The following is a 19,460-nucleotide window of genomic DNA, read 5'->3' as shown; positions in this document are numbered from 1 at the left end:
ACCATAACTCCTACCTCTATCTTCATATGGATCCTAGAGTAAGAATGGAGAAAAAAAGAGATGAATCTGAGTACATTGGATTTACTTTTATAGGAAGAGTCCAGAAGGACAATAAGAACCTACAATGGGCCAGGCACCAGTGGCTCATGCCTGTAGTCCTAGCTACTCAGGAGACAGAGATCAGGAGGATCAAGGTTCAAGGCCAGCTTGAGCAAATAGTTCCTGAGACCCTATCTCGAAAAAATCCTTCACAAAAAAGGGCTGATGGTGTAGGCCCTCCTTCCACAAAAAAATAAAAAAGACTCTAAAATGGTAACAGCTGCTTGATAAGCCCAGGCAGATGGATCCTAGACAGCTAAGAAAATCATACATGTATGGGAATAGTAGAATGACTTTCTTGAATACCACGTGGTACCCAGCACTGCAGCCACTTTTTATCTTTGGGGTATTTGGCAATTCTAGGTGTGGGGCAAGAGGTTGAAAACCTGGGAGTGTGCTCTTGCAGAGAGCTCCTACTAAGTGGGAGAGAAATCAGCCATCTAGTGGGGCTTAAAAGGCAAAATTTAGATCCTTGAAGGGTCAGAATGTTTTTGATAAGGGAGGGGGTGGAGAAATGAACTCAGCACACTTGCCAGTTTCTTTCCAAGACATTTGTTAAATACTGGTGCTAAGTGGGCAGATTGCTAAGAAAATTTCCAAAGTGAAGGTAAAGTGTCCATTTTTCACCAGACCATTGGATTAAGAAGATGGTATTAGACTTCTAGACATACCTAGAGAAGAGTACCTGATGAACACAATATGTTTCCACACGGAATTCCTAGGGTGCTACATCCTAGATGTAGAGGTGTGACAGAAGTAATCAGAGCCTTGCCTAAAACTGTCATTCAGCCTTCACACAGCCCAGTCCATGATTGGATTATGCTATGTAGCCACTAGGAGGAATATGAAGAAGAGGAGAAAAAGAAGGAAAAAGAGAAGGGAATGAGGGGGAAGACAAGAAAATAGTCTAGAAATAGAATTTCATGTCTTTGTTTCAGCTTTCTACTTCTGAAAAGATATAAGTCCCTCTGAGACAGCCCTTTTCATTTCTACTCCATGTCTTTACTTCTTCCCTTTCTCTTGCTTTAACTTTTCTAGAGATAATTAAGAGTTGAGAGCAGTGTAATTTCAGCTTACATCTTTTTGAATGCAAAACTTCATCATACAGTTTTGTTAAGTATAACATGAGGTCCTAAGCCATAATTCCCAAGGCTTGTGAAATCCTGATGGAATTGATAGAATCTGAAACAATTGTCATTTTAAAGATGCACAAAAATTTAGTAGAAATGTGACTATTCTTTTGGGGTAGACATCTTCCTTTGTTCAGAGAAAGTAACTAAATAGACACTTTAACTAAATACAAGCACAAAAGTAATTGTCCATTTGGGGATAACTGAGAAGAAACTATTAATCTGATTCTAATGGTTTGGATGGTTTGATGCTATAAATTATTTTTTACAGCTGAATGAAGTATGTTTCTGTGGGTGCTTTTTTCTAAGAAGAAATGCTTCTATTCTAAGTATGACTTTAGATATTGCTACATGAATAAATTGGTTTTTGTTTTAATGGAAAGGTGCATAGGGATGTATGTACACATGTATCTTGTTTTAGTGCTGATAAACCAGAAACTGGGCTGAAATAGATAGCAGGAGAGACAAATAAATCTAGTCTTCATCATACACTGACAGAACCATTATGTGAAGAAAAGGAATTATTCTAGGCAAAGTTCAACTTGGACTACCTTGTGGTTGAACTTCTTATATGGCCACTGGAGTGAAAGCTCAGGTGCTTTGTGGAAATTATAGGTGGAAGTTGCCAGTCCTCTTAAGGTAAAAGTCACCAGGGCCTGGAGCTGGCACAATGTCACTTTTGCTACTTTGGTCAAAAAACCAAAACTAGACTAGATTGAAGATGTAGAGGAATATTCTCTACCTCTCATCATAGGATTTATGTGCATAGACAGGAAGAAGAGGAATTGCTGGCAGCTGACTTGGAGACAACTTTTACAGTCCTAAGTGAATGACTGCAAGACTGCATATCTCAGACTTCAAGAAATGAAGTGATGTTGGGCAGATGAATTCTGATGTCCTTGGCTTTAGGGGCTTATGAGTGAGGTTATAGGGGGTGCAAGAGGAATTAAGTCAGGTCCTGCCATGTGGAGCTAGACAAGGGAGCTGGTTCTGCAGGGGACTTCATGAGAAGAACCTATACAGGATGCCAGCTTTATATGTTCCAAGGGGTCACCTTTCATGTGGAAACAAAGTAAGTGGTCCCTTCTAGGAGCAAGTGGGCTCTGAAAAGTACCATCTCCAGTAATAGATATAAATTTTCCTTTGCCTTATCTTCTGACATTGACAGTAGTCATGTCTGAAAAGGGCAGTGGAATTTTTGCTTCCTAGGACAGAGACAAAGGAAGGCATTTTTCATACTTAAGAGATGGTAATAGGAGGCAGATGAAAACAAAAAAACCTCATTCTCAGCACATAGATAAGATTTTCTTGGCATCTTCAGGAATATTTAAGGAAGAAAGAAGTCCCCTCCATCCACAAAAACACTAAAATGCTTGTTAGAGGAGCAGATGTGTGCAATTATTGCATACTTTGCAATTATACATTAATATCATCTAGATGATTTTGTAATTATAGGTAAGTATTAGTTTCCCATGGTTGCTGTAGCAGACCAGGTTGTTTCAAACAACCTGGTTTAAATTAAATTAATTTTATCATAGTTCTGCAGGCCAGAAGTGTGAAGTAAAGTTGTTAGCAGGGTTGACTCCTTCTGGAGGTTCTGAAGGAGAATCCATTCCTATGCCCCTCTTCTGACTTCTGATGGCTATAGGCAGTTAATGGTATTCCTTGGATTATAGACACACCACTGCCTGTACCTTCACATCTTCTCCTTTGTGTGACTTCTCTCCGTCTCTTATAAGGCACTTGGCGGCATTGCATTTATGCTCACTAGTGTGGCTAGAACAATCTCATTGCAAGAGCCTTAATTATATCTGCAAAGAGTTTTTCCCCAAATAAGATCACATTTATAGGTTACAGGTAAATCATGTCTTTTTGGGGGGCTAGGCCACCATTCAACCTATTTCAGCACATAAACACAAGTAATTGTTCATACTGAACTTTTGAAGCTAGATATTGACATTCCTATCGTATGTGTGCTAATTTGGGGGTGCACAGTTGAAAGCATTTATAAGTTACAGATTACTAAAATAAATGGAGGTGATGTATATATTTTTGGGTGTATATGCCAGAGAAATTTCTAAGGTTTAGATGTCATATCTATGAAAGTTTCTCAAATCCTCAGGATCTCATACTCCTTCCTTTCTGTCTTATCTTGAGAGAGAAGAAAAGTGGATGAACAATGAAAAAAGCTTACAAGAAGATTAAGAAGAGGGAAATGAAAATAGAAAAGAAGACTTTAAACAGGGAAAAGAGAGAGGAATTCATAGTTTACTTAGCTTAATAGTTTGTTGATAACCCATTGCTGTTTAATTATTTATTTCATTTCTATAATGTAGTATCTTACTCTCTAATGATATTCTGTCCATATATTTTGCTTCACCCAGGTAGGTTCTGTAGACCGTGAATGCAGAAGCCAGATCATAGTATTCTTCTCAGTACCTAAGAGAAATTTAGGTGTGTGGTCAGATTGGAAACCAAGGGCCCAGGAAGTGAAGAATACAGGTAGCTCAGATCCCCCTATATCCCTAGAAGAAAAGCTTCCTTAGACTGCTCCAGCCTAAATATTATATGCCCTCCTCAAGGCATCTGCTCATTCTACATTATCAATTCAGTCATGATAGCACTCATTCAAAAGTTTCTGTTTTGACCTTCTGTTTTGGCCCCATTTATATTCATATATTTGCTTGGTATGTCTATCTTTTTAAAATTTGTTGAGGCATCCACTGAACAAACATTTTTAACATTGCGGCTGTGTGCCAGGTCCTGTAAGGGAGGGCAATGATTCAGAGAGGGGGGATAAGACATGCCTTGCATACAAGAGGCTCACAGACACCTAAACAGTAATGATTGATGTGATGGTGTTAGGAAGAGACACTGGCAATGAAGAGCCCACGACCTCCTTTAGCATTAGGGATTCAGATAAGACTCCTTGGGATAGAAGTGGGGAGTGAGCAAAGGACATTCTTGGCAGAGGAGATGACAATAACAAGGGTATGGAAGCAGAGCACCCCACTTGGAGGGCGCAGGAAACAATAAGCAGCTTTCCTTATCTAGAGCCAATAGTGAAAGACATGGCGAGATGTGAGGAGGATGGGATTCACTGAGGCCAGATTTTAGGGAGTCCTTGTCTGCCCCATGGAGGAGCTTGGACTGCATGCTTATGGCCATGAGGAAGGGTGAGTGGGAGAGGACATGGTTCACTTTGCATTTTAGAAAACTCTATGGCCACATGGTTTTGAGGCTAACAAGCCAGAGATGGGAAGGAACATGCAAAGTGATGTGGGACTGCATCAAGGCAGGAGTGGCAGAGTTGGAGAGGAGAAGATTCAAAAATACACTTAGAATGTGCAGTTGGTACATCTGTGTGGGTGGCATATCTGTGTATGGTTTGAGGGATCAAACATGGAGGTGAAGATGTAGGAAACAGAGAACTACTGAGGGAATAATTCCAAGGTGGTCTGGGGGAGATGGCTCAGGAACAAGGCAAGGAAGTTTGCTTTGAATGGGAGAGTCAGCTCTGCCTTGGAGTACTAGCCTCATCCTTTCTCCTGCCTGGGCTTCTGGTTTGAGATATTGGGTAGACTCAATTGTTTGCCCATAGAAGCCCAAGTTCTGTCTTCCTTGTAAATTAGGATCTGCTGTTGTATAGCCACATATTATTTGTTCTGTTTGCCCTCAGTTTTCAGAATGGGGACACATAAATAGAAGTTTTGGGGAAGTTTCACTGTCAGCCTGTGTGATTTGGTTTGGATCTCTTGGGAGGATAGGATAGGATGAGGAGAAAGTTGGCAAAATGTGGGAGGAGTGCTTACTTATAGTTTCATTCCTATGTGGAGATAGAGTTTCTGTAAGTGTACTGTGGGGAATATGAAAGAAGGATGTCTGAATAGTCATCAAAGTTGGGTCTGAAGTTGATTCCAGGAGTTGTGCTGCTGAGCCTGGGATTCAGAGAACCAAGGAAGGCAAGGTCATGGAACCCTAACTTGAAGAAGTACATGAGAGTGGGTAAATACAGTGTACCATAGACTGGTAGTGGGCTTTGCCGTATCTTTGGCATGTAATACATAGACAGCAAAGATTGTTTGCTAGATGTAAGATAGCAAGGACACATAATGGTATGGACAGTCCCTAAGTATGCCATCATTGGGCGTTATCAATGTGGTCTGGGTGGTCCTCTTCTGTAGTTATTGGAGAGAGCTCCAGTATTATTCAGAGATGCTCTGCAAATGGGAGAGATGCCTTGATTCTGTGATGTTCCAGGAATAACTTAGGGTGTAGCCTTTGAAGCATCCTTGTCTATTGTATCATTTAGATCAGGGCTGGCACAGAGATTGGCAGCAAAGATTTGGACTTGGTTTTTCCTTCTAAGTTAGGGGAGAGAAGTAACACTGACTAAACTGAGCTTAAGTTCCCTCCAACCATTATTAATAGAACAGGAAAATGAAACGTTTTGGCTTTAAAGTTGTGCAATTCAAAAGGACTCTTAAAATTTGTTAAAAATAATTTTAGCCCCGTGTCATGAATGTACTATTTGAACAGCAATTACCAAAGTCAAGATTAGAATAAATGTATGTTTAAAGAACATTAGTGAGCTTTACTGCAATTTCACAAACTTAATGAGTTTATTTCATAAGAAAGGGCTTTCAAAGAGGTTTAAACTTTTTCAAAGTGTCTCTAAGCTTTAGGAAAATTGTTTAGGTTATTTATTGATTGTTTAAGGGTACTTAAGTCTTACCCCTCAAGTCACTTGTGTGTATGGAAATAAGTAAATTTTTAATGACTCACCTTATTCCATTAGTTGAGATATTCTGATAAATTTAAATAATACATCCAACTATTCACAATGAAACTGCAGTTAATCTTAGGAGATTATATATACACACATATATGGAAATATTTGTACAAAAAGAAGCAGATATAAAATAAACCCTTTGTTTAAAGGTAACAAGTATAGTCAAACTGTAGGGACAGAGACTTATTTGGAAGACTAATGTTTTATCCCTAAGCTCACGGCACATTTTCATTCTGGTTAACTTGGCACAGAACAGTATCACTTCTGAGTATTATTTATTGTGTGTTCTCTGAAGAGATCACTGTATTAAGCAAGATAGATGAGCTGGAATTTTATATCAGCTCCAATTCCTGTTGTCAAGATACAGTGTTTTCTTACTGGAACAACATGATTGCCATTGTTGCATGAAGGGCATTTGGCAGAGCCATAGAGACCTGTGCTTTCTGGTGAATTTGCATAATAAAATTCTTATTGCATTATGGTTCAATGAAGGGGAAAGTATGAGCCTAATTTGATTCAACATTTATATACTAAAAGTTTCTGAAATATGTCTCCTCTATATTGTCAATTCTTATTTTCACACACAAGTGGTCTGACCTTCTCTACAGCACAGATGTAGAGCTTAGACATACTTTTCCTTAAGTCAAAAAAAAAAAAAAGAAAAGAAAAGAATATTCCCATATAAACTTCATGACTTGGTAAACTTAAGCTAGTATGCATATTCTTTGCTTTAGATTGCCAGGGCTTGCTAATATTGTTGGATGTTATGTGTCTGTCATTGAAAAATAAATGAGTTCCATCTTTTTATGGACTCACCACAACCAGCTCTGTTCTGCTTCATTAGAGTGCCTTGCCTCTTTCCACAGCTGTCTGAATGTTTAGCCTCAGCCTATACACAATTTATCTCCATATACATGAGCTGGTTGAGTTAGCAAGCATCTGTCATTCTATGAAGACCCTTCCATGGTTTGAATGTGTTCCTTTCAAAAATTAGATGTTGAAACTTACTGGCCAGTAAAGATGGGGCTTTTAAGAGGTGATTAAGCCACAAGTGCTCATCTTCATGACAGAGATTAAGGCACTCATGAAAAAGAGGCTTCATGCAGCATTTAGCTTTCTTGTATTTCTACCTTCTACCATGTGAGGACAAAAGCATTGCTTTCCTCTGGATGATGTAGCCCTCACTCGACAACCAAACCTACTGGCGACTTGATTTTGGACATCCTGTACTCTGGGACTCAGAAATAAACTGTTCATAAATTACCCAGTCTGTAGTATTTTGTTTTAGCAACACAAATAGATTTTGACAGGCTCCTTATTATTCTAGGTTCCTCAATGAACACCTAAATTTGGTAATATGTATCATATCTTAAATATGTCTCACAAGTATTTTTGTTTTTTTTTTTTTTCTCTTGTGTTTGCTTATCTTTATCCTGTAACAGGGACTCTTTCAGCATGGTTTCATGTTCATTGGGTTTAATCACTTTTGTTGATTTGTCTGAATGCTTTGAAGAAGTTAACATCTTTGCACAGCTAATTAATCCTTTTAACTATCCATTAAAATTGAGTTTCCTGATCTAAAAATCCAAAACAACAAGTACCAATACTCCTTTCCTTTGAACCCAACCAAGATTGTTGTGCATTGAGTATTTATGAAGGAGGGTCAGACCATATTTATAAGATTTTATAGCTAGTAATACCATATCTTAGGTCCCTAGAGACTCATTTCAAGGCCTCTTTTATATATATTTTTTTTCTGGGTGAGTACAATGTACTTTGTACTTAACATATTCTGGAAATATAATTAAATACCCTCAGTGTTAGACTTCCTTTTCTGGTTCCATATGTAAGCAGGTTGGAAGTCACCACTTTGTCCTAACAAGTGAATGCCAGACAGACTGACAAACCAACACTTCTTGGCTCTGTGAGGGAGGTCAGGAGACAGGAAAAAAATTACTGCCCTGAGACTAGAAAGAGAGACCTGGGGATTATAGTTTATCTGAGCAGAGACTCATGATGGGAAATTACCTTAAGAGCCAGTGCTGACATAGGAAAACTAGGACTGTAATTGAGAAATTGCTAGAGGCTCAGTTTAGACAACTCTGAGTGCCAAAAACTCTGGGGGGACCCAGTTATAGGAAGTTAGAGAAAAAAATGTCCTGTGCTTCCAATAGCAGAAGTTTGGGGGTGGGAAGTGGGGGAAAGCAATTTGGAAATATGTCAAAGCACTCTGTTTTTCTTAACAAGCTCTTCCCTCAGGAGAAAGTATTTACTAGAACTTAACCTGATTGAGTTCTATCAGAGCAGAAATGATCTGGAGGGAAGGAAAACATCCAACTCCACCCAGTTCTAGCCATCTTGCTCCTACCTAGTGTGAGAAGACTGGGGAATACTCGTGTAGTTAATAGCCCAGAGATATATAAGCTCATAAAAAGACTGACACGCAATTACTAAACCATAGAATGCTTCCCTTCCCATACCTTACCACTATTTATAGAACTTTCCTTTTCTTAGTACATCATATATGGCTATTAAGAAAACCATGAGTAACTGGATGTGGTGGTGCACACCTGTAATCCCAGTACTTTAGAGGTGGAGGCACCAGGTTGGGAATAAAAGGCCAGCCTGAGACTACGCCAAGAAACCAAAGGCTGGAATGTACAGCACTTGCTTAATACACACAAAGCCCTTGGTTTGATCCCCAGCAGTGAAAAAAGATGACAAGGCATTCTAAAAATCAAACAACACAACAATGACAACAAAAATCAACCAATCAAATAAACCCCAAAACAACAGCAACAATAAGACCCCCAAAATATAAAGCGACAGAATAGGTGTCAGAACCAGGTATGGCAAGAATATTAGAATCATCAGACTAGAAATTTAAACAACAGTAGTTAATGTGCTAGTACTGTATTGTCAAAAGGAGGCAGCATTCAGGAGCAGATAGGCAATGCAACAGAAAGATGAAAATCCTAAGGAAGAGCCAAAACAAATGCTAGAGATAAAAGACCAAAAGAAAACACTGTAACAGAGATAAAGAATGCTTTCAATGGGTTTATTAGCATATAGGCATAGCTGAAGGAAAAAATTTTCTGAGCTTGAGGATATCTCAATAGAATCTTCTTAACTGAAAAACAAAAACAAAAAAAAGATTGAGAACAAACAATATCTAAGAACTGTTATACTTCAAAAGTTGTAACATATACATAATAGAAATACCAGAAGGAGAAAAAATGAAAGGAATAGAAGAAACATACAAAGCAATAATGGCTGACAATTTTCCCCAAACTAAAAAACTCAAATTGAAAAATAGCTAAACCTCACAGACAACATATTCAGGAAGCTCAGAAACCACCAAAGAGAATAAATGCCAAAAATTCAAACAAAAGGTATATTATATGCATGTATGCAAATAACCCAATGAAATCCCTTTGTACAATTAATGTATGCTAGTAAAAATAAATTTAAAAACATAATAAAAGTCAATAGAAACAATAGCTAAAACAAAAACAAATATCACTTCAGTATTCATATCATGTTTAACCTTTAGAAAATCAAATATGAAGGAAAAAAATCCCTCCTGAATGAAGGCAGAGAAAACTTTGCTTATTAAAAAAAAGATTATATCTAATTTGAGCATTGATGGACTAAATGAAACAATTAAGATACAGAGATAAAAAACAGGACCAAAGTCCTGTTTCTAAAAGAAACCCATAAAAAATTAAAAGCAAATGATGGAGACTTATGTAGTGTATATTATATATTATGTACATATATGTATAATATATATATACTATATATATATAAAATGGAATACTATTCAGCCATTAGAAGGATGAAATCCTGTCATTTGTGAAAACACCAATGAAGGTAGAGGTCATTGTGTTAAGTGAAATAAGCCAGGTACAGAAAGATAAGTTCCACATGCTGTCAGTCATATGTAGAATTTAAAACAGTAGATCATAGAGAAGTTTAGTGTAGAATGAATGATGCTTACAAGAGGCTAGGGAGTGTGAAGCAGGGAAGGAAGGGATAGGGAAAGGTTGATCAATGGGTATGAAATTATAGTTAGATAAGAGAAATCTGGTTTTCCTTTGTACAGTAGGGTAAATATAGATAAGAACAATGTACCATATGTTTCAAAAAGCTATTAGAAAAGATTTTGAGTGTTTCTGCCACAAGGAAATGATAAACGTTTGAGGAGACAGATATGCGTACCCTGAATTTGAACATTAAACAGTGTATACACACAACAAAACATCACATAGTACCCTATAAATATGTGCAATTTTATGTGTCACTTAAAATGAATTTTTTAAAACGGAGAAGCACACATACATTTCAGCAACTTATTTTGTGAATGTTGGCTAGCTTATTCCCAAATTTATACGCAGAGGCAGAAAATCCAGACTAGCCAACACAACATTGAAGAGAACACAGCTGAAGGACTAATATGGACTTCAAATCTCTGTGTAAAGCTGTGGTAATCAAGGCAGTGTGGAACTGGTGAAAGAATACCCAATAGGTCAATGAGACAGAACAGAGAATCTAGAAATGGAGCATTAAATGAAGTCAGTTAATCCTTGATCAGGGAGCAAAGGCAATGGGATAGAGCAATGGTGTTCACCTCAATGAACGGTGTTGAAACAGCTTGACATCCACATTCATGCTGGTGCACAAACACACCTCCCCCCAAATTTAGACTAAGATCTTAAATTTTTCTCAAAAACATTAACACAATATACCTGAGCATGAAACAAAATGCTATACAAGTCCTAGAAGTTAATGTTGGAGAAAAGCCTAGATATTATTGAATATGCTGATGACTTTTTAGATACAACATGAAAGGTCTGAGACATGAAAGGTAGAATTGATAAGCTGGATTTTATTAAGTTAAAAACTTCTAAGGTTGGGGGGCAAGTGGCAGAGTGCCTGTCTAACAAATGTGAGGCCCTGAGTTCAAACCCCAATACTGCCAATAAAATAGGAAGTTCAAAACTTCTGCCTTATGAAAGACTTCCAAAAGAATGAGAAGATAAGCCATAGACGGGGAAAAATATTTCCAAAAGACAGATCTGATAAAGGATTATTACGCAAATGTATAAACAGCTCGAAAATCCCAACAATATAAAACAAATAACCCAATTAAAAAAGTGTCAAAGACCTTAACAGACAACTCATCAAAGAAGATACACACATGTAAACACGCAAATTAAGACAACAAGATACCCCCAATGACAATGTCAAATGCTGGTGAGAATGTGGAACAATGAGAACTCTCACTCATTGCTTGTGGAAATGCAAATGATAATAGATACTTTGTCAGATAGTTTGGATGTTTCTTACAAAAGTACATATTCTCCTTACCATATAATGCAGTAATTGTGCTCTTTGGTGTTTACCTAAAGAAATGGAAAACTTATATTCACACAAATGCCTGCATGTGGATATTTATAGCAGCTTTATTTGTATTTGCCAAAACTTGGAAGTTACCAAGATATCCTTCAGTAGGTGAATGAATAAATAAACTCTGATAAATTTAGGCAATGTAATTTTATTCAGCAATAAAATGAAATGAGTTATCAATCCTTGAAAGGGAGCCGAAGAATTTCAAACGCATATTACTAAGTAGAAGAACATAGTGTGAAAAGGGCACATATCATATAATTTCAACTATGCGACATTCCAGAAGAGGAAAAAAGTAGAGACAGTAAAAAGATCAGGGTTTGCTGGGGTGGGGGTGAGGGCAGGTGGGCAGGAAAGATGAATTGGCAGAATACAGAGGATTTTGGCGTAAGGGTAATATGAGGGTGGCTATAGGTCATTACACATTTGATCAGACCCATACAACATACAACACCAAGAGTGGTCCATAATAACAACTGTTCACTTCAGGCGATTATGTACTCACATAGGTTCATCAGTTGTAACATGTATGGACCATTCTGATGCAGGATGTTAATAGTGGGGCAGCATGCATGTGTAGGGACAAAACACACGTGGAAAATCTCTATCTTCCTATCGATTTTGCTATGAACTTAAAAAATAAAGCCTATTGTAAAACTCTATCCTAAAAATATTTAGTTTTCTTTCTAATTAGAAGAATTAGTCCAATAAGAAACTTCTTTAGGAAACAGATCCTTGAAAAATGACTAAAATTTTTCAAAAGTCTTCTTTTCTGCTTTCTCCCTTTCCAATGATCACATTAATGATTAGTACTTTTTAACCTGTTAGTATCTATCATGGGGTATCACACCTATTAGCAATCTGATATTTCGCTATCCATTTTATCATTGAAAAGCCTAGTATGAAGCAAAAAAAAAAAATCAGCTCATTGCTCTCAGATATCAAGGTCAGGAAATGAACTTGGAGAGTGATCAAAATTGGAATTAGAAGTAGATTTAGAGGCAAAATTTAAGCAGTGAGATGATTCAGCCTGGAAAGGGCTAGCAAGGACACTTAGGATATGTATCTGTAACTACATCTATATAAAATGCAAATGCTTTTCAAAACTCAAGACAATGCCAAAATTGCATTCGCCTATAAAGTTTGCACTGGCTCTGCCCTCAGGCATTCTTTCTCTTGCTTTCCATCATTTAAAATCCAATCTCACATTCACCTAGTCATTTGACCTTTTCCTGGAAAGGCGAGCATCCCACAGAGCCTGGGATGTGGTAGTAGGTGGCTCTCAACTGAGTTCCAAAGCCATGACAAAGCAGGGTAGTTGGGAATTATGGACAGAGCATCGGAAATGATTTGGGTGGACGGAGCCAGGGCATTTACCTGGATGTTTACTGGTGGGCAGAGTAAGCGAGAAGCTAGATAAAGATGGAGTGAGTCTTAGTTGCTCTCTCTCTTTGCATGTTTCCTCTTTACTCTTTCTCACCATTTCTGATCTTTAAGAACATCAGCTTACATATGACTCCCCCTTCCTGTGATCTCTGTGGCTTCCCTCTGCCATGTGACCTGTTTTGATGTCCCTTTTGACTTCTGTCTCTATGTCCTATGTGTTCACTGTGTTTTCCTCCAGCACCGAATTCTGGAATTTGATTAGCAGAGGTCATCTTTTCCCATCAGGCCAGTCTTAAGGATTGATTGCTCTAATTTTAAAGGAACACACTGCTAATTCAACTGATTTGGGCTGAGTGTAAGTCTTGGGTCACGTGGTACAAATGTGGTGAGTCATTCCATAGGGGCTGCGGGTGGACGTTTTTCCTCTGGATGGTGTATGGCTGGCAGGCCTATACATCTAGTAGCAGCCTAGGGCCATGTAGTTGTAAATGGTGAGAGGGACTCGGGTTTCCATACCAAGGCTTTCGCTTTTCTACCTTAGTGTTTCTACTGAAATGAAGTTGTATCGGTCAAAATTCTTCAGTTTACTTTTCCAAGGATGAAAAATAGCCTTTCCATATGTAGAGATTTTTCAGATGTAGCATACTCCGTAAAACAAAATGTCAGGGCCAAAAGGAAAAAAACAACCAACCCAAATAACAACAATAAACCCCCTAAAACTCATCTGTATCTGGGCGTGGTAGTGCAAGCCTGTGATCGCAGCACTGGGGAGGCAGAGTAGGAGGATCCTGAGTTTGACACAAGCCTGGACTTACAGTGAAACCCTGTCTTAAAACACACCCCCCCAAAAAAACCCCCTCATCTGTACTATAAACCATGAAAAATGATAGTTGAAAATTTAACAGCTTATTTGATTTCTCCTACTAAGTTCTCTTTTCTTCTGCTCTCATACCACAGTGCATTGGAGTTAGGATTCACAGAAAGAGACTTCTAAGTAAGGCAAGAGGAAAGAAGGTGGAAGACTTTTTTTTTTTTTAGTTTTAGGTTTCTAAGAAATTGGTTTTAGAACCATGGGCTGCCTTACTGGTATCTTGCAAATCAGTATGAGGAGCATCATGTTGTAACAATAGCACTGGGGCCAGAGCAGCGCTCATGCTTCTTAGACACACTCCTGCAGTTGGCACTGCTGCTGCAACAGGCTGTAGATGAAGGGTTAAATACTGACAAGGGTTTCCACTGTCACATGTGAAAAATGCCTTAATTTTTCATTGCTACACTTCAGATTAGGCCCAGTTTTATGTACAACAAATATTCTCAGGACATCATCATAATAAAAAATAGTAATTACTCCTGTCTATCGAATGCTGCCCTCATTTATTAAATATGTTTTATGTTCCGTATCTTTGCCACCTCACAAAAAACAGACAAGATGATACTTTACCCATTTTATAAATTAGGAGACTGAGAAGTCTTTTAAAGGCAAGCATACTTGTCTTAAAATGTCTCCCAGCTTGACATTTTGCTCTGCAGTTAGAAGAAACTACTGAAATGTATCAGGTAACAGCGTTGTTTAAGAGGTCTTTGGTCCATAGGCTGGAGGGGGAAGCTGAGTGAAGTAGAGAGCATAGAGGAAAGGTAAAAGGGGCATTACTTAATCTAGCACATTCCTTTAAAGAAGGCAACCTCTCTACTTATGTTTTTGCAAAATTTTCATTTATTTTCTCATTCTGAACCCAACAATTCTGTTGCTCAAGTTAATTATTCTGTTTTAGCTGACACAATTCACTAACTGCATTCTGTGAAGGGAATGATTGTAAAATAGCACATCCACAATTATAGACTGAACTTCCTGTAATTCAAAAGGGATTAAAAAAGAAAAGAAAAAAGGGAAGGGATGGGAAGGAAAGAAGGGAGGTAGGAGGAAGTGGAGAAAGGGGGAAGAAAGAAAGGATGGAAGGGGGTAGAGGGAGGAAGGAAGGAAGGGTTGACTTTATATTTATTTATTTATTCGTGTGTTTGTTTTTTGAGATAAGATCTTGCTATACAGCCTAGGCTGGCCTGGAACTCTGAATCCTTCTGCCTCTGCCTCCCAAGTACTGGGACCACACGTGTCTGCCCACCATACTGTACTGCAAGGATTGATTTTTGACTACACAGATTAACTGATTCATCCTCCTTTTTTCTTCAAAAGTAATTTGGAAAGATTTCATAACTCTTCAGATCATAAGAGGTCAGAAGCTCTAGGATTATGTTTGGTTCTGATCACATGATGTCACAAATGATAGGAAGTAGAACAAATCAATTCTTGTATAGCAGCAGTCCATCCATATGAGAGAAGAAGGGACACTAATTTTTTACAGGGAGATACTGAACACTTGGGGAGGAGAAGGATGGTTTGATTCCTTCTACAGGGGTAACTTAAAAGGGTTTCTCCCCCTACTGGGCTATGGAGAGCAAATTTCTATATGATGGGATATTGATGGGGGAGCAGAAGATAGGACAGATACATTATGGTCTTAATTTGATTCTCTTTTAGAAGTAAGGCATGGGAGTTTGATTTAGCAGGCCATATGCCACACTTGAGGTGTCCTCTTTGCCTTTTTTGGTGCTGACAACCACCTCCCCTCTGGTGATGCTATAACCTCATGGTATTTGTCCAGGTCTTTGTTTTCAGGGTCACACTGGACCTCAAACACTCCAGAGCCCTTGGCAATTTCTCTGTAAGTATCTCATACTCCTCCTTGCCAAGAGAGGATTCTTTAGGTTCTCTGGGATTTCTGTAGTGTGTATATGCATGTGTGTGTATGTGTGTGTGTGTGTGTATGTGTGTGTTTTCAATATGTTCAATATGGATGAATAGCCTTAGCAATATTTAACTTTATTGTAAGTTGTTGTGTATTTTTTGTAATTGTGATTTGGGTTTATTTATATCTATGCATTTGTTTATTTTTCTGAGAGATGATACTGTTCTTTGGAAAAATTCATAAACAAAATTGAACTTGTGTTACTCAATTCCTTTGATTGGAATATTGTTGACTTAAAAAGTAGTGGAAAGAGCAGAGAATATAACAGACGGATGAGAGTGGATGTACAGGAAGACAATTCTCACACTTGGTGAAGGTCTAACAAGTGATATTTCACGCTTCTACTAAACACTTTATTGATAAATGAACCATATCCAAACCATTCTGAAGTTTTGAGGAAGTCACCAAAGATAGAATAGCTTCACAGATGACTGTAATTTCATTTATCATCCTTGTCATTTGCTGATGAGTCCAGACATTTTTCAGACTTACTTTGAAAGTATGGTTTCTTCATCAGCATCTAGGTAATAGAGAGCAAACCAAGAGGGTGCTCACCTTCCTTCACGAAAATAGAACTCGAGAGAGATAAAAATTATTTTGTAACCTTTTAAAAGAAATAAAGTCTCATGAAAATGTCTCTTAAAATATGTAGTAACCTCATCAACAAATCAACTTAGAAACTTGATTAGGGTTTTGAAATTTGAAGAAAAATCAAAGAATGAAAGTTAACTGCATCAGAAATCATTAGATCTTTAGGCAAACAAAGGTACTCAGTGGAAAACAGAGATGATTTTTCATTTAGATGGAAAATCAACTTAGGAACATCATTCACTGTGGGAAGACAGCAGCACGAAACATTTCACTGATTAAGTGCGGGATGTAGGGTGGGTGGAAATCCTCAAAGAATTTAACTTTACCTCTCCCTGACTTTCCCTAGTCTTCAGCAAAACTAAGTACATTTTTGTAATTGGTATGTACTTTGTACTAATATGAATTTGGAATATAAATGAACAATTTGGATATCTTATTGATAGAATTGGTTTCACAAATTTATAAGAAATCATAAATATATATCTCAATTTATCAAGTATTACTAGAACATACTACATTTACTTAGTGGTAGAATATAGGAACTGTAAAAATAAGGATAAAATCGGATGCTTGAAGTATTCAATTTGCGGGTGATCTTTATGATATTTTAGGTTAGATAGTAAAGTTGCCAATGTAACAGCAGAGGGAATTCAAAGTTACAATAGTAAAAGCTATGTTCATCGGTTTCTTGTCACTGTGACAAAATATCTGACCAAAACAACTTAAAGAATAAAGGTTTGTTTTGTTCACAGTTTCAGAGGTTATGGTTCATGGCCTGTTTGCTCCATTGTTGTGGGCATGTGGTGAGGCAGAACATCATGGTGCAGGAACACATGGAGGAGGAAAGAAGTTAGCTTGGTGACAGCCAGGAAGCAGAGCAAAGAAACAAGGCAGGGCAGGGAAACAGGGGGGCCTAAGGCATTCCCCCAGTGACCTATTTCCTCTAACTAGGTGCCACTTCCTACTTTCTACTAGATGCCAATAATGTCATCAAATTATGAATCTATCAATGAATTAATCCATTGATTAGGTCAGAACTTTAGGATCTACTCATTTCCTAAAAGTTCATTAGTTGGCAATCAAGATTTTTTTTTTTCCCCTTGGTGGTACCAGCACTTGAACTTGGGGGTCTCACACTTGCTAGACAGGTGCTCTACCAGTTGAACCACTCTGCCAGTTGTTTTTTTTTTTTTTTTTTGTATTGGGTGTTTTCTGGATAAGGTCTCACAAACTATTTGCCTCAGCTGGCTTTTAACAGTGATTTTCCTAATTTCTGCCTCCCAAGTATCTAGGATTATAGGTGTGAGCCAGGCTCTGGGCTGAAAGTTAATTTTTTTAAGTCAGCCACTATGCCAAGTGTACTGTAGACATAATATTATTTAGAGGAAGGGAAGTCTACTTTATGAGGTGGAATTAGTAGGAAAAGGCTCCGTGAGACAGATGTTTTGTTTTTTGTCTTGAAGTAACTATAGGGTGGAGCTTAATAAGGGTTTGAAGGGTAGTCTTCTGAGTTAGGGTATAGTAGAAAGCAAGACCTCCAAGCAAGAAAGAAAAGGGGACACAGATGTGTATGCCAGACAAGGGCCCCTTGCTGGGAGGGGTTTGGAGGAGTGTGAGGTGGGTATCTAATGTGGGCAAGATTTGTCAAGCTACTGATTTACAGTTGAATGAAGTCTAGAATAATTCTGCAGTAAAAAGCCCCATCTTTCTGCTGATGACTTATTTCTTAACGCCTTTCTCTTTTCTACTAAACTGTTCAGCATGAAAAATGCATGAGAGAAACACACAATAGCAAAACAAAAACAATTTGCTTGTGAACATGTCAATCAAGAGAGAATAAACAGGTAACAATCTTAAAGCCTTATCAAAAATCCAGAGTTATTTTGTGAACAATCAACGCAAAAGCTGCCATTTTCTTGTTTTCCTTCATAGCACCTCTCAGTAGACTATTTTTTTGGGGGGGAAGTTGTCAAAGTTTCAGCCATTTATATTTTGTTCTATTTTATTCTTACGAAGAATTATATACTTTATTCAGAATGCTTACTTGTTTATTTTTTCTAGTTACATTTCTTCTTTCTGGAGGATGGAGAAAGCAGGAAGGGGAAATGAATGAAAGACATTTTCAAGAAGAAAGGGGAAGAGAAGTTGCCAAAATGTAAAAATAAATATCTTATATAACTACTTATTGTGCTATCAAATAACATCTTCTACAGTAATAGTCAACCAAGTTCTAAGTAGGGGACCTGCTTTGGAGAGAAAAAGAAAGAATATTTCAGAGAAAACAAACTTCTATACATCATTGGAACTCTTATTCTTTCCAGATTGTTTTGTGAAGAACATGCTGTCCCTAAAACATTTTTCTTCTTTAACTGTTTCTTTTGAAACTCTGTTCTTTTTTATTTCAAGAATGTTTATTAACTACTCATTTCTTTTCTTATTGACTTTTTGAATTATGAACCCCAATGCCTAGATGACTGGGACCATTAGGTTTCATATTTCCCAGATGCAAGTAGTTTTCCAATATATTTTTCCTTTTTTTTCAGAGTTCTTCAATAACATTTAATCTCTAGGTCACCTTTATTTGGTTATAAGAAATGTAAGATGTTTCTTGATAGTTTTTCTTCCCCATCTTCCTTTAATAAGGTTGATCTGGACTTTTGTTTTCAGATTTGATTGCTCATTACTAATAAGTCAATTATGTATTAGGCATTGTGCATTTTCCCTGTTTTTAAAAAGGTAAAATACAAAATGTTATTAAGAATCACTATGCTATAATAATAAAGTTGATAAAAAGCAAAAGATTTTTATTCTGACAATTTCTGAGTCATGTTGAGGACTTTCAACTTTCTTTAAGTCATTTGTTTCTTTAAACCCTAGGGATTGGGTTTATGAATTTGTATTCTCTGCAATATAGTGGATGCTGACTCACAGGTCTGCAATAAAAGTACTGAAACATCATCTGTGAATATAATGCTCTGATCATCTACAAAATTACCTTTTAAACAGAAGTGCCATTTCAAATTTATATGGATATCAAGAAACATAAAAATATTAATATTTTTAGCTCTTTGCTCATTTCAACTTATAGACAACATCCCACTTTCCCTAAAATTATTACTTGGAAAAGCTAGGCATATAAAATTTTAGGATCTATCCAGATGGTTTGCACAAATTCCTCATCTTTGAAGATGCCTGGACACTGCAAATAATGATGAAAGTGCTCGGCATTGAAGTCTGTTTGCAGATTTT

General features: G+C 37.4%; 1 long non-coding RNA gene across 1 annotated transcript in view; it reads left to right on the top strand.

Annotated features, from left to right (window-relative positions):
• LOC141423928 (uncharacterized) overlaps nucleotides 1–18,455 on the top strand; it is a 38,157-nt gene extending 19,702 nt beyond the window's left edge. Inside the window, exon 3 of the long non-coding RNA XR_012448694.1 lies at nucleotides 18,273–18,455. This is a non-coding gene — a long non-coding RNA (uncharacterized lncRNA). The remainder of the gene's footprint in view (nucleotides 1–18,272) is intronic.
• The last annotated feature ends 1,005 nt before the right edge of the window (nucleotides 18,456–19,460 follow it).

Source organism: Castor canadensis, chromosome 6 (assembly GCF_047511655.1).
Source record: "Castor canadensis chromosome 6, mCasCan1.hap1v2, whole genome shotgun sequence".
NCBI classification, from domain to species: domain Eukaryota; kingdom Metazoa; phylum Chordata; class Mammalia; order Rodentia; family Castoridae; genus Castor; species Castor canadensis.
The sequence above is the reverse complement of the archived record's forward strand: the minus strand, read 5'-3'. Positions and strand labels throughout refer to the sequence as shown.